Here is a 16,156-nt window from a genome sequence, read left to right as displayed (position 1 = left end):
GAAAGAGTAACATGGAAACTTATATTACCATATGCAAAATAGATAGCCAACGGGAATTTGCTGTCTGGCTCAGGAAACTCAAACAGGGGCTCTGTATCAACCTAGAGGGGTGGGATTGGTGGAGGGGGGAGATGAAAGGGAGGTTTAAAAGGGAGGGGGTATATGTATTCCTATGGCTGATTCATGTTGAGGTTTGACAGAAAACAACAAAATTCTGTAAAGCAATTATCCTTCAATTAAAAATTTTTTTTTTTACTTTAAAAAAAAAGGAAGGATGTTCTTGTGCATCTTGCCTTCACCAGAGGCTCCAGCTGCTTCAGAGGAGAGCCTTGGCCCAGTCCCGATCTGGGCCTTGAAGCCAGGGAGATGGGAGTGGAGAAAAAGTCACGAGGTGACAGACACGGCCTGCCACTGGAGCCTACGATGCTCACAGCAGACAGGCAGGGGCACAGGTGTGAGAAGCCCCAACAGGGAGGTGGCAGGCGGCGGCTCAAAGGCTCAGGAAAGCCTCCCTTGGCAAGGGGCCCGGGGGAGGCCTCAGCCTGCTCGGCAAGACCACCTGTTGTCTCCTGCCCCTGCCATCCCTAGCGGCCCGGAGGAGGTGTGGGGAGAAGGCCGTTTCCCTGGACCCCGGCTGGCTGCAGCGGGCAGCTGGCAGTTCTGGCCAGCTTCTACCTCCCTCTTCAGCATTTTGTACCAGGTAGGAGGCAGCCAAGCCCTGCCCGGGTCTGTCTTCTCTTGAGCTCTGCTGAAAGATGGGGAAGCACCCTCCTCCCCATGGCAGTGTGCTGTACTCCCTAATGGACGTGGGGTGGCACACACCCAGGGCGCTGTGTTCATGCTCAGAACGGGCATGGAGGCAAACACAGACACAGGCACGAACATACACAACCTCGGAAATGCACGTGCACTAGGGAGGCACTCCCTACACCGACGTGCACACACGTAGAGGACTCGCACGGGCACACACACACACAGGGAAGGCCTGGAACCACAAAGGTGTATACCTGCACCGCATACACCTGCATGCCACACGTGCCAGCATGCACACATCACACACTCAGAATGCAAATACACAGGCGGTGTCCAGACACACAGCCCCGTCCTGCACATCTCTGCAGCTCCGTGTGTCCACAGAGATGCCCATCCCACGTGCTTCTAAGCATTCAAGGGGATGTCCCACCTGCCACACAAACGTGCACTGAAAACCAGGTACAAACAGATGTACACAGGCACGTACAACGCGCATAAAGATGCACATTTACATAAGTGAGCACATGCACATGGGTACACAGTTATTCATACCTATACGGGGCTACCCACGCTTATACCTACGTGAACGTGCAGGCTGAGCAGTGTGTGTACACGTGCACAGCCATGCCCATGTACGCAACGCACAGATACACGCGGAGAGGGCGGCCAAAAAGTTCAGCCGGGTTTTCCAGTGCCATCTTTTCAATGCCATCTTTTCAGTTCAGTTCAGTTCAGTCGCTCAGTCGGTCCGACTCTTTGCGACCCCATGAAACACAGCACGCCAGGCCTCCCTGTCCATCACCAACTCCCAGAGTCTACCCAAACCCATGTCCACTGAGTTGGTGATGCCATCCAACCATTTCATCCTCTGTCGTCCCCTTCTCATCCTGCCCTCAATCTTTTCTAGCATCAGGGTCTTTTCAAATGAGTCAGCTCTTAGCATCAGGTAGCCAAAGTATTGGAGTTTCAGCTTCAACATCAGTCCTTCCAATGAACACCCAGGGCTGATCTCCTTCAGAATGGACTGGTTGGATCTCCTTGCAATCCAAGAGACGCTCAAGAGTCTTCTCCAACACCACAGTTCAAAAGCATGAATTCTTTGGCGCTCAGCCTTCTTCACCGTCCACCTCTCACATCCGTACACCTTATGCACGTACCATCTTATGGAGAACTCCAAACACAAAGAGGAACACATGTGCTTGTATGTTGTTGTTGTTTAGTCACTAAGTTGTGTCCGACTCTTTGAGACCCTATGGACTGTAGCCCTCCAGGTACCTTTGTCCATGGACTTCTCCCAGCAGCAATACCAGAGTGGGTTGCCATTTGCTTCTCCAAGGCATCTTCTCAACCCAGGGGTCGAACCTGCATCTCCTGCACTGGCAGGCAGATTCTTTACCACTGAGCCACCAGGGAAGCTCGTACTCATCTGTACCTGCATGCTTATAAAAGCCTAAGTAAAGGCGCTCAACACATTCATGCTATATGGAAAGCATCCCAGGGGCAGGGACTGTGGGCCCTGGTTCACAGTTGCATCCCTGAAGCCCAGCTCAGGGCCCAGTGCCCAGAGGGTTTGCAGGCCTGCAACATCGGGAAAAGCTCAGAGGCAAGAGGGCGACAGTCTGGTGAGGGGCCAAGAGTCCCCTGTGAGTGAATGAGGCTGGGATGGGCCTGGTGGCTGGGGAGAGGGTGTTCAGGACAGTTACCCCTTGACTTCTTCCTCCCCTCCTTCCCCATTTGCACGCCTCTGTTCATCCTCCTGCATACTGATGGCAGGTGGAATGTCAGATGGGGTGGGAGGGAGAGGAGTGTCACAGAAAACAGAGGGCCTTGCAGCCAGGGAGGCAGGTCTTGTTTCAAATCTGGCTCTGTCTTAGTGCCGGGGGACCTAGCCAGGGCACTGACTTTCTCTGGGCCTCAGTTACCTCTAGGTGTTCAGAACAGTATGAACAGGCAAAAAGATAGGACACTGTAAGATGAACTCCCCAGGTCGGTAGGTGTCCAATATGCTCCTGGACAAGAGTGGAGAAATAGCTCCGGATGGAAAGAAGAGGCCCAGCCAAAGCAAAAACAACGACCAGTTGTGGATGTAACTGGTGATAGAAGTAAAGTCTGATGCTGTAAAGAACAATACTGCATAGGAACCTGGAATGTTAGCTAAGATCCCACATGCCTCCAGGCTGAAAAAACAAAATAGAAAACAGAAGCAACATTGTCACAAATTCAATAAAGACTTAAAAAAAAAGAGTCCCCAAGAAGAAGAAATGCAAAAAGGCAAAATGGTTGTCTGAGGAGACCTTACAAGCAGCTGAGAAAAGAAGAGAAGCGAAAGACAGAGGGAAAAGGAAAGATATGCCCATCTGAATGCAGAGATCCAAAGATAGCAAGGAGAGATAAGCAAGCCTTCCTAAGTGATCAATGCAAAGAAATAGAGGAAAACGATAGAATGGGAATGACTAGAGATCTCTTCAAGAAAATTGGAGATACCAAGGGAACATTTCATGCAAAATGAGCACAATAAAACACAGAAACACTATGGACCTAAGAGAAGCAAAAGATACTAAGAAGAGGTGGTAAGAATACACAGAAGAACTATACAAAAAAGATCTTAATGACCCAGATAATCATGATGGTGTGATCACTCACCTAAAGCCAGGTATCCTGGAGTGGGAAGTCAAGTGGGCCTTAGGAAGCATCACTATGAACAAAGCTAGTGGAGGTGATGGAATTCCAGTTGAGCTGTTTCAAATCCTGAAAGATGATGCTGTTAAATTGCTGCACTCAATATGCCAGCAAATTTGGAAGACTCAGCAGTGGCCACAGGACTGGGAACAGTCAGTTTTCATTCTAATCTCAAAGAAAGGCAATGCAAAAAAAAAAAAAAGAATGTTCAATAAATTTTATTTATTTGAAAGTCGATCAGTTGTGTCTGATTCTTTGTGACCCCATGGACTGTACAATCCATGGAATTTTCCAGGCCAGAATACTGGAGTGGGTAGCCATTCCCTTCTCCAGGGGATCTTCCCAACCCAGGGATCGAACCCAGGTCTCCTGCATTGCAGGCGGATTCTTCACCAACTGAGCAACCAGGGAAGCCCAAGAATGTTCAGACTACACACAATTGCACTCATCTAACATGCTAGTGCTCAAATTTCTCCAAGCTAGGCTTCAGCAGTGTGTGAACCAAGAACTTCCAGCTGTTCAAGCCAGATTTGGAAAAGGCAGAGGAACCGGAAATCAAACTGCCAACATCAACTGGATCACAGAAAAAAAGCACGAGTATTCCAGAAAAACATCTACTTTTGCTTCACTGACTACCCTAAAGCCTTTGACTGTGTGGATCACAACAAACTGTGGAAAATTCTTCAAGAGATGGGAATACCAGACTATCTTACTTGCCTCCTAAGAAACCCGTATGCAGGTCAAGAAGCAACAGTTAGAACCGGACATGGAACAACGGATTGGTTCCAAATTGAGAAAGGAGTACATCAAGGCTGTATACCGTCACCGTGTTTAACTTACAGGAAGAGTATATGCTAGGGCCTTCCCTAGTAGCTCAGATGGCAAAGCATCCGCCTGCAATGCAGGAGACCTGGGTTCATCTCTGGGTGGGGGAGATCCCCTGGAGAAGGAAATGGCAACCCACTCTAGTATTCTTGCCTGGAGAATCCCGTGGACAGAGGAGCCTGGTGGGTCACAGTCCATGAGGTCGCAAAGGGCCGGACACAACTGAGTGACAACACACACACACACAGAGCACATCATGTGAAACCCCGGGCTGGAGGAAGCACACGCTGGAGTCAAGACTGCCGGGAGAAACATCAATATCCTCAGATATGCAGATGACACCACCCTTATGGCAGAAAGGGAAGAGGAACTCAAAAGCCTCTTGATGAAAGTGAATGGGAGAGTTAAAAGCTGGCTTAAAACTCAGCACTCAAAAAACTAAGATCATGACATCCAGTCCCATCACTTCACGGCAAATAGATGGAGAAACAATGGAAACTGTGAGAGAATTTATTTTCTTGGGCTCCAAAATCACTGCAGATGGTGACTGCAGCCATGAAATTAAAAGACGTTTGCTCCTTGGAAGAAAAGCTATGAGCAATTCTAGATAGCATATTAAAAAACAGAGACATTACTTTGCCGACAAAGGTTCGTATAGTCAAAGCTATGGTTTTTCCAGTAGTCATGTACGGATGTACATGAAAGCTGAGCGCCGAAGAATTGATGCTTTTGAACTGTGGTGTTGGAGAAGACTCTTGCAAGGAGATCCAACCAGTCCATCCTAAAGGAAATCAGTCCTGAATATTCTTTGAAAGGAGTGATGCTGAAGCTGAAACGCTAATACTTTGGCCACCTGATGTGAAGAACTGACTGACTGGAAAAGACCCTGATGCTGGGAAAGATTGAAGGCAGAAGGAGAAGGGGATGACAGAGGATGAGATGGTTGGATGGCATCACCGACTCAATGGACATGAGTTTGAGTAAAGTCTGGGAGTTGGTGATGGACAGGAAGGCCTGGTGTGCTGCAGTCCATGGGGTGGCAGAGTCAGACACGACTGAGCTACTGAACTGAAGAGTTACACGCTAAGTATTCAGCTGTAAGAATTTTCACTAAGTGAACCCACCGGTATAACTAACCAGCATCCAAATCAAGAAATAGAATATACCTTGCTTCCCAGAATGGATAAGGGTTAGTCTTTATTGTTGCCGTTGTTTCTCTGCGACCACTTAGCCTGTAGCCCACCAGGCTCCTCTGTCAATGGGGATTCTCCAGGCAAGAATACTGGAGTGGGTTGCCATTTCCTTCTCCAGGGGATCTTCCCAGGGATTGAACCAGGGTCTCCTGCACTGCAGGCGGCTGCTTTACTGGCTGAGCTAGCTGGGAACCCCCCCGCCCAGCCCTTTTTTTAATGAGGGTCAGTTTTTACAGAACATAAGGCAGCCGCAGGCCCCGTAGGCCGCCTGCAGTCCCTGGTCCCTGCTCCCCATAAGTTTCTATTTGCCCTCAAAGACAGCAAGGGGGCACTGGTTTCCTCATCTCAGGACCCCTTTGCCAAGGTCCCTGCAACCCACAGGCAGAAGAGGCAGAATCAGCCTGTTAGCCTCCAGTGCTCTGGCCTTGCCTCTCCTCCAGCATCAGTCCAGGGCTACTGTGGCCCACAGAGGGGCCACATCCCCTTCAGCACCACCTCTGGGGACCTCCCAACAGTCCAGTGGTTAAGACTCCTCACTTCCACTGCAGGGGGCACGGGTTCAGTCCTTGGTCGAGGAACTATTAAAAAGATTCCATACACCCTGTGGCAGGGCCAAAACAAACAAAAAAGAAAACAAGCACCATCTCTGGAGCCCCGTTTGGGAAGCCAGGAAATCTTAGGAGGGGGAGCACAAAGACCCCAAGTTGCTAGGCTATTCTGCCTCTTTGATTGAACCGCTTGTTGATAGCACCCAATGTGCATGGACGCACGGGTGCTAAGTCGTTTCAGTCGTGTCTGACTCTTTGTGACCCTATGGACTGTAGTCCCCCAAGCTCCTCTGTCCACGGGATTCTCCAGGCAAGAATCTTGGGAGTGGGTTGCCATGCCCTCCTCCAGGGGATCTTCCCAACTCAGGGACTGAACCCAAGTCTCTTACATCTCCTGCACTGGCAGGCAGGTTCTTTACCACTAGCACCACCTGGGAAGCCCCAGCACCTAAGGTACTGTAGCTTTAAAGGAAGACTCGAACCCAGGGCTGAACCAATCCAAAGCCACTGCCCTTACATTGGTGGAGATCATTTTACAGGGAGAAAACTGAGGCGCAGAGAGACCAAGAACAGAGTCAGGACTTCAGTGCAGGATTTCTGCACACCAGGCTTCCAGCCATGGGGGCGAACTTGACCCTGCTATCCCCCTCCTCAATGCCCTTTGTTGGAACACTCCAAGTGCTCCATGACCAGACCCTGTCGATCTCTCTCTGGTGGGACATGAGGTCCAAACCCCTTTTTTGTAGAAGGCCTGGGACAGGGTCAAGGGCATTCCCAAAGTCACAGTAGAAAGCCTAGTACTGGGAAAGAGAGAGGCCCTCTCCCCCTCCCCTTTCCCCCTTTCCCTCCCCAGGCTCCCTGGAGGCTGCCCTGAGCCATGTGGTCCCAGGGGAACTGACTTGACCCCCCACTTCTTCTCTTACCATCCCCCTTCCCCTTTTATATGTCAGCACCCACTGAGAAGCACCCCTCTCCAATCTCCCCTCTGTTAGCTGGGTTCTGGTGTCATGGGGCCACTTGTTGGCTGTAATGGGGTGGATAAGGCACTCCCCCCCCTCAGAGCTCAGTTTACTCATCTGTAAAATGGGGACAGGAGGACATGACACGTCTCCTAGAGTCGCTGGGAAGAACTAGCGGTATAAACGTGAAATCAGCTCCCCAACACGCTTCCCTCCAGGCGACCAGCGCAGGCACTCCTCGAAGCCGCCAATTTTATCCTCCCAACAAGCAAGATGTAGGAACTGCCCAGTTTATAGGGAAGGAAACTGAGGCTCGGATCAAACACTTTCCCAGGCAACAGGGCTCCAAACCCTGGCTTACCGGGAACAGGCTTTCCTCCCCGCCAGCTCGCGGGGGCTCTCCGGGGCGGGGGGCAGGGACTACCCTGGGGGTGTTCTCAGCACTCAGACAGGGCGCCGGGTGCCAAGCCCAGGCGGGGCGGCCAGTGCTGGGGGCGGAGGATGCCCGTTAGCTCGGGGTCGGCTTTGGGTCGATACCACGGCGGCGGGATGAATGGGAGAGGGGAGAGGAGAGAGGCAGAGAGGCCGGGAGGAGGGTGCGGAGAGGAGGAGGAGGTGGAGGAGCGCCGCGGGGAGACGGAGAGGGAGGGGAGGGGCGGGGGAGCCCCCCCCCCATCTCCAACATCCCTGCCCCCTCCTCGCCGCACCCGCCCGGCGGGCTGGGCCCGGGTCTGCAGCAGTCAGCGCCGAGCGCGGCCCCGCGGCCCCGCCGAGAGATCGATAACTAATTTCACCGCAGCGGCCGCCCCAGTTTTTTCCCGATAATTGTGCGCCGGCAGCTGCGAGCGAGGCCCCCAGCCCGGCGCGCGGCCCCCGCCCGCGCCCGATCAATTGACACCGCCACCGGGCGGCAGGAAAACTCATTTCTCTCTCCCTCCCCGGCTCCCGGTGGGCGCGGGCGAAGCTCCGCCTCGGGCGGGGCGGGGGTCGGGGGAGGGGGGTGGCGCAGGCTGGTTCCCAGACTGACTCGGATTTGGGAGGGAGGCTTCCAGGGAACCCGAGGCAGGTAGAGTACCTGGGTCTTCCGGGTCCACAAGTAAGGGGCGTGGCCGGAGGCCTGGGGGCCGGACTGACCGGCCCCAGCCACGGACCTCGGCTTCCCCTTTGGTCCGGGGTGGCAACTGCAACCGCTCCGGTACCCTCATCCCTGCTGGGAGGGAGGACCAAGAGCGCAGTCCCGTTGGCTGGACCTGTGGGTTCGAATCCAGCCTCCACCGGTTACCACTGTGTGACCTTAGCTCTCCCCTCTGGGCTCTTCCTCTCTGAGCCTCAGTTTCCCCATCTTCCCAAAGGGGCTGGCACAGTCCTGGGCATGCAGGGCTTGCTAATCAGAGGCAGTGTGCAAGTATTACATCCTCCATAAATAGCCACTGTCATTAGCAGAATCTTCATCAGGTATCTGCTGAGCACCCATTGTGTGCTGGGCACCAGTTTTGGGCTGGGGGACCCACCAGCAGTGACAAGAGGCAAAAATCCCTGCCCTTGGGGAGCTGACCTTCTAACGGATGAACAACAAACACCACCTGTATCCTTGCCTGAAGCATCCCGAGGACAGAGGAGGCTGGGGGGTTACAGTCCGTAGGGTCGCACATAGGACACAAGTGAAGGGACTTAGCACGCGCAGGCAAATGAAGTGACTAGTGAGAAGATGAGAAAAGCCAAGAAGAGTAAACTCAGGGCAGGGCAAAGGGTGCGGGGAGGGGGCCAGCAAGGACAGTGCAGCCTCCCAGGACCAGAAAAGCAGGAAGCCTTCTCATCACCGGAGGCCCTTTTGCAAAGCTCTGAGCTGCAGGCTCCCAGCCTGCTGTCTGCTCAAGGTCAGGGAAAGCTGCGCTCCTGGCATTCTGAGGAGGGTGGGCAGGAGAGGGGAGAGCAGAGTGGGGAGAAGGAGAGGTGGGGGGCGTCCAGAGAGAAAGGGGGTGTGCAGACCGAGGGAGAAGGGAGAGCAGAGCTCCAGTTGCCAGGAGGCCTGGAGGGTCAAGGTCAGAAGGGATTTAGATAGCCAGCCACCCCAGCTGGGACCACGGAGGCTTAGAGAGGGCCAGAGGCCTGCTTAAGGCCATAGTACTTGTGCCAGGTCGGAGGCGAGTCCCTGGGTCTTGACTCCAGACCCTGCAGAAGGGTGAGAAGGGCCCGAGAGGAAGAGAGGAGAGACTCACCCAGGGGAGGGGGCTGGGGGCAGCCCATAGGCCCCAGAGCGGGACTGGGTGTGTCTTTGGAGCAACGTGGGTTGAGTTAGGACATCTTTGGGAGGACTGGGAATGACTCAGGGAACCCAATCTGCTGACCGAACTCTCCCCACTCCCCTGCACCCCCCTTCCAACCAGTTACCCAAATCTGCCAGAGAAGGCCTAAAGCCATCCCATGGTGGTGGGTGAGCCAGGCAAGGGTGGGGGCCTTTGGCCGCTGGGGAGGTGGGCTGTGCCGGGGCTGAGCAAACCTCAGGACCCTCCCCCTGCCTCGGTTTCCTCATCTCAAAAATGGAGCTAGTGGTGAAGTTCTGAGGTTCTGTTTCCTTCTCTCTGGATTCCTGGCACGCCCAGCCCCATCACGGGGTTGAGAGCAATGACTCTGCAGAAATGAAAGCGGGAGACGGCTAGCAACCAAATGAGGTTAGCAAGGGGAGGGAAGGGCTGGACTGGGTGGTTGGGATTTGGAAAAAACAGAGCAAGGCCACATCTACCTACCTGTCTGTCCGTTTGTCCATCCATCCTTGCACCCAGTCATTCAGCATGTACTTAGTAAGCACCTACTATGTGCAGGGCATTATGGAGGGGAGTGGGCATAAGTTCCCTGCCTTTCCCATTCTCTCGCTCTTCCCACGACCCCCACGCTTTCTCTTGAGGAGTGGTGGAAGGAACACCGGATCGGCAATCAAGGTAGGCCCCTGGGTGGCCGCTCTGTGCCCTGGCTGGACTAACAACCCCTTTGAGGGCCAGGCCCCCAGCATCTTGTTCAGTCCCTCAGTCCTCCTGAGGCCCGATGAGGTGATGAAGACAGGACTCACCCAGGGTTGTGCATCCAGAAGGCTTTGTCTGACCCAGAGCCCAGTCCACCTGTCCTGAGCCTGGGAGTTGTTGTTTAGTCACTCAGGCATGTCCGACTCTTTTATGACTCCATGGACTGTAGCCCACCAGGCTCCTCTGTCCAGGGGATTTCCCAAGCCAGAATACTGGAGTGGGTTGCCATTCATTTCCTTCTCCAGGGGATCTTCCTGACCAGGGATTGAACCCCCATCTCCTGCATTTGGAGGCATGTTCTTTACCACTGAGCCACCTGGGAAGCTGAGCCCAGGAGGAATGATGGTCTATCAAGAAGGATTTAGGGATCCTGGGCAGAAATCAAGCTTTGGGAGTTCACAGTCACTTTGTCCTGCCCCTCAGTGGGTGGTTATGGCTGCCAGTTATTCCCGAAAGGTCTCCGTGGGTCAGCCTAGCAGCTGCCCCTTTCCCGCACCCAGTGGTGGCTGTTGCCCTGGGAGGCCATGCAGGGTCACTTCGGCCTCCACACTATTCCCTGAGCCAGCCCAGACAGAGACCAAGCCTCCCTTTTCAGGGAGATGTGTGCTCCATCAGCTGTTACGCCTCTCAGAACACCATAGCTGGTCACATCCTAGCCCTTACGCAATTCTTCATCTGGGGACATGGGGTCCCATCCTCCCTGGGCCTTGGACCAAGGGCCCGACTTGATGGCAAGGGAAGAGCACAAGCATAGTAGCCACTGTCTGGCCCTGGAGCAGGGGCCTGATGGAATGCGGCGGCAAGCCAACCACGTGCCCAGAGCCCACAGCCAGCCGGTGGTGGTGTGTTCCCGAGAGCTAGGACACCCGGGCCAGAAACAAGCTGTGGAAATAGGATTGCCTGTCTGGGATGTCCCTCCGCCCACCCGAACCCCCTCAGCAGTCGGAGGAGATCAGCTGTAACACCTTCAGGGCAACCCTTGATCCCAGGGAACAGGAGCTCTGGGATGCCTCCTCCGAGGTGCATCTCATAAGGAACCTCAGACAAACCTGGGGCCTGGGCACCCAGGCAGCCTTACCGGGGAACTCGGGGAACTCGGGGAACTCGAGAAGGCGGGTTTGTGTTAGTTCTCTTTTCTCGTTTATTTCACTCTCCCATCTCCCACCCTCACTCTTGCCCCTGACAAACTACTCATACCTCAGCCTTTATTTTAGCCAGTGTGCAGGGAGCCCAGTATTATGGGCTGGATTAAGCCCCTCCCCAAAATTTGTAGGTTGACGTCCTAAGCCCCAGTACCTTAGATGTGACTGTGTTTGAACATGGGGTCTTTAAAGAGGTAATTAAGTTAAAATGAGGTCATTGGGGTGGGCCCTGATCCAATGTCTGGTGTCCTTCTAAGAAGAGCAAGGACCACATGAAGCCACAGCAAGAAGGTGGCCATCTACGAGCCAGGAGAGAGGCCTCAGAGGAAACCAACTCTATTGATACCTTGCTCTTGGTTTCCAGTCGCCAGAAATAGGAGAAAACTAATTTCTGTGGCACTTTGTTATGGTGGCCCCAGGAAATACACAGGGATAGTCTGTCATCATTCCCATCTTGCAGCCACAGAAGCGGAGGCTTCGAGAGGCAAAGGGCTTGCCCAGGGTCACACAGCTAGTGAGAAGCAGAGCTCGAATGCAGACAGGGGCCTCTGAACGGCAGAGTGCAAGCCCTGCACGCCAGGGATGCTAAGAACCCTGTGAGTCCTCAGACCCCCAGCCCAGGGTCCCCAGCCTCCCCTCCCAGGTCTGGGAAGCCCCTCCTTCCAGCCAGGCCCACCCCTCCTTCTCCAGCTTTGACTGCAGTGGCCTTGGGAGGCTTCTTTCAGCTCCCGCCTCTGGGCCTCTGGTTCCACTGCTGCTGCAGCGCTCAGCTCTGCCAGCTCACTCCCTCCCTCCTCTCCTCTGAAGTCTCTCCTCCGGCAGCTGTACACGCACAGGCACACACACACACACGTGCACTCAGCGTTCACCGTCTTTCGGCAGCCACTCTGAGGCTCTTTCTATTACCCTCCCCAATGCCTGCTGCAGACCAGCCACACAACAGTTTCAGGGGCACCCCCTGAAGACCACGCCCTTGTTGCTCCCTGTGTCCCAGTTCCCCAGTGAGCTCCCTCCTGTCCCAGCAGGGGCGCTGGGCACAGAGCACCTCCCTAACTCCCACCCTCTGCAGCAGGGACTGGTATTGCCTCCATCTCCCATATGAGGAACTAGAGGCCCAGAGAGGGGGAGGGCGCTGCCTAAGGATGCACGGCAATGAGTGGTGGCACCGGGATTCATCCCGAGCCTCAGGACCCGGGTCTCTCCAGCAGAGGCCAAACTCAGAGAATGGGATGAAGTCCAAAACGTGGCAAACGCAGGCCCTTCCCTGAGAGCAGGCTATGATGCGAGGCAGAAGGCAGGGACTGGGTGTGCGCACCCAGAGGCCATCCCCCTCCCGGCCACTGTCCTGATCACCACCCCCCAACCATGGGTGCTCCCCTCCCCCAAGGTCAAGCACGAACCTCCACCCAGCCCACACTATTCCCACGTGGTCACCTGATCTTTGGGTACCGGCACTCTTCAGCGCCCCTCAAAGGCTCCCGATGTGGAGGGGAGGATGCCAGCAGTGGCTACCCTTTATCAGGCAGCTCCTATGTGCCAGGCTCTTCACTGTTTTGTAGCAACGTAAGAAGGAGCCAGGCCAGGCCTGACCTCCAGGAACACATGGTCCCAGTGGGGGACACACACACACACACACACACACACAGACACAGTGATCCCGCAAGCAAGGGGAGCTTTCTGATCACAACAGATGCTGGGAGAGAGACGCAGTCAATAATGGAGTGGGGCCTGCGCTGGCGGCTCAGTGGTAAAGCATCTGCCTGCCAATGCAGGGGACGTGGGTTCAATCCCTGGTCTGGGAAGATCCTACATGCCTCGGAGCAGCTAAGCCCGTGCACCACGACTACTGAGACAGAGCTCTAGAGCCACGAGCTGCAACTAGCCCACGCTCCACGAGAAGAGAAACCACTGCAATAAGAAGGCGGTACACCGCAGCAGAGCAGCCCCTGCTCCTCGCAACTACAGAAAGCCCACACAAAGCAAGGAAGACCCAGCACAGCCAAAAATGAAATAAATCAGTTCAGTTCAGCCGCTCAGTCAGGCCTATCTGACTCTTTGTGACCCCATGAACTGCAGCATGCTAGGCTTACCTGTCCATCACCAACTCCCGGAGCTTACTCAAACTCATGTCCATCAAGTTGGTGATGCCATCCAACCATCTCATCCTCTGTCGTCCCCTTCTCCTCCTGCCCTCAATCTTTCCCAGCATCAGGGTCTTTTCCAATGAGTCAGTTCTTCTCATCAGGTGGCCGAAGTATTGGAGCTTCAGCGTAAGCATTAGTCCTTCCAATGAATATTCAGGACTGATTTCCTTTAGGATGGACTGGTTGGATCTCCTTGCAGTCCAAGGGACTCTCATGAGTCTTCTCCAACACCACAGTTAATTCTTCAGTGCTCAGCTTTCTTTATAGTCCAACTCTCATATCCATACATGACAATAGGAAAAACCATAGCTGTAACTGGACAGACCTTGATTGGCAAAGTAATGTCAAAGTAATGTCTCTGCTTTTTAATATGCTGTCTAGGTTGGTCAACAAATAAATATTTTTAAAGAAATAATGGGGTAATTTGACTCAGTCTCAGGAGAGGTTAAGGAGGGCTTCCCAGAGGGTGGGGCCCTAGAGAGGAGACCTGAAGATTGAGTGCAAATCACCAGTTAAAGAGGGAGGGAGCAGCATGGCAGCTTGAGGGAACGGCATGTTGTGTTCAAAGGGCCTGTACAGGGAGGCCCAGGAGAGGAGGGGCAGAGAGAAGGCCTGTGTAGCGGAGCTGGTGGAGGCTTTCGACGAGGCTGGAAGGGTTCCCAGGGGCTGGGCCGTGTGGGGCCCTGTGAGCCACGTCGCACTCTAGTCTATTACAGTTCAGTTCAATCACATGGTCGTGTCTGACTCTTTGCAACTCCATGGACTTCAGCACGCCAGGCTTCACTGTCCATCACTAACTCCCGGAGCTTGCTCAAACTCATGCTCATCCAGTCGGTGATGCCATCCAACCATCTCATCCTCTGTTGTCCCCTTCTCCTGCCGTCAATCTTCCCCAGTCTATCACAGGCAGACTCCTGTGTTTCAAGACCCCTGCACCAGCTGCACGGGATGGAGAACGGGGTCAAGGCACAGAAACAGGCAGAAAAGTGAGAGGCTGGCAGTGTGTCCAGGTGAGAGGGCCTGGGGATGTGTGAGCTAGCATGAATATTTTTTAAAAAAGACTCAAACCTCAGCACAGCAGCAACAAGGTTCCAGGAGGAACCTGGAAGAGTCTTAGTTCGTGGACATACAGTTTTACACTGAAGGAAACTGAGGCCCGGAGACAGTAAGTGCTTTACGCCACCTGAGTCTGCTGGTTTATTCATTTAACATATTTTTGGAGTGCCTACTTGATGCCAGAGGTAGGGGACATAAAGATGAGCCAGACAGACCTGTCCCACTGTGCCAGGAGTGTGCTGGCGCCAGACCTGCATGGATCTCAGTGCAGGATGGTCACGGCTGGGGGCGAGGAATGGGGGGGACGGGGGTGATGTCAATGATGACAAAATTACACGCACTCAGCATCCTCCAGCACCAGGCACCCTGTCAGGCCTTCTGTAAACAAGATCTCGTTAATTGCTACAGCACTGCAAGGGAGGACTGAGGTGCCATTGTGCAGATGACAGGGTCAAGGGTCAGAGAGGTGGCATGGTCTGCCTCACCCAGGCATGAGGGAGGGACCCGGCAAGCAGGCAGTCTGGGCTAAGCGCCCGGACAGCCCTCGCCCCCACACACCCCACCCCAGGTTGCCCTTCTCCTGGCCTAATCAGATCCTCCCCAGGACCGGGCTAGAGCTGGGCAGGGGTGGGGGTGGTGAGGAGGGGGGGGGCGCCTGGAGAAGTACTGCCTGGCTTGGTGTCCCCTGGGGACACTGGGAGGTCTGTGCCCCTCCCCCCATTCAGTGGAGGGCCCAGGCTGGGGGATGGAGGTCACGGGGAGGTCAGGGAGGAAGGAAGGAGCGGAATGCCTTCTGTGCTGAAGGCTGCAGGGGACTGCCTTCCTCTTACCTCTCTGCTCTCTCCTCCCGCTCCCACGGCTAAGCCAACTCCCTGAGTCCAGGTCTGCGCAGGGGAGAGACCAGCGAGGGAAGCGGAACGCTCTGGCCTCCCCCTGCTCCAGACCCCCTCCAGGGCACAGTCGTGACCCCACCATCATCTCTCCCTGCAGGAACACATGTGGCACATCCCTCCAGCAGCGAGAAAACATGCGTGTGCACCAGTAAGTGATGGCAGCCTCCTCGCTCATGCACCCAGATCCACTCATTCATTCATTCACCCACTCATTCATTCATTCAACAAAGTTCTGAGCACCTGCTCTGGGCTAGACCCCATGCGGAGTGCCGGGGACAGGGGAGAGCAAGGCATTCTAGGTTTCTGCCCTCAGAACAGGCCCTCAGAAGGAGAAAGGATGCTCACAAGCGATTATCCAACCTGGCGGTTAGTGCTGAGGCCAGGGGAGCACATAGGAAGGAGGGACCCGTGAGGCCAAAGGTGGGGTAATCATCCCAGTGGGGGTAGCAGTCAGGGAAGGCTACCTGGAGGAGGTCATCTTCTCAAAACCCAGACTGAGTAGGAGCTAGTCAGTGAGGAGGAAGAAGAAGTATTCCAAACGGAGGAATACTTCGCACAGAACAGCATGTGCCAAGGCCTGGACGCCCACGGGAACATGACCCACTTAAGGAACAGAGAGGAGGCAGGCAAGGCTGGATCTCCGCGTGCAAGCTGGGGACTTGGGGAGGCAGAGAGGCCGCAGGTGCCAGACGGTGCTGGGTCCTGGAGGTCACGGTGAAGATGTGACCTTCTCCCTGGGACAGTAGGGGGGCTATGAACAGGGGCGAGACAAGTACAAGCTGAATTTCAGAATGCTCATCCAGGCTGCATATATAACTGCACACAGGTCCCAGCACAGGCATACCTGTACATGCGCACCTGAACACACGCTGGGTTACACCTGTGTGCCTGGCCCGGTGCTGAGCTCTTCTCACACACGCATGACATCCAGGTGGGCACTACAG

General features: G+C 54.6%; 2 long non-coding RNA genes across 2 annotated transcripts; one reads left to right on the top strand and one right to left on the bottom strand.

Annotated features, from left to right (window-relative positions):
- Positions 1-1,237: 1,237 nt before the first annotated feature.
- On the bottom strand, positions 1,238-8,157 carry LOC138435415 (uncharacterized). Its single transcript, XR_011255093.1, has 3 exons — positions 8,033-8,157; positions 3,397-3,597; positions 1,238-2,930 (listed from the first exon to the last, which is right to left on the bottom strand). It is a non-coding gene; the product is annotated as an uncharacterized lncRNA (long non-coding RNA).
- Positions 8,158-14,159: 6,002 nt separating this feature from the next.
- On the top strand, positions 14,160-16,156 carry LOC138438022 (uncharacterized). Its single transcript, XR_011256245.1, has 3 exons — positions 14,160-14,273; positions 15,310-15,360; positions 16,039-16,156. It is a non-coding gene; the product is annotated as an uncharacterized lncRNA (long non-coding RNA).

This window comes from Ovis canadensis, chromosome 3 (genome assembly GCF_042477335.2).
Source record: "Ovis canadensis isolate MfBH-ARS-UI-01 breed Bighorn chromosome 3, ARS-UI_OviCan_v2, whole genome shotgun sequence".
Classification (NCBI taxonomy): Eukaryota; Metazoa; Chordata; class Mammalia; order Artiodactyla; family Bovidae; genus Ovis; species Ovis canadensis.
The sequence above is the reverse complement of the archived record's forward strand: the minus strand, read 5'-3'. Positions and strand labels throughout refer to the sequence as shown.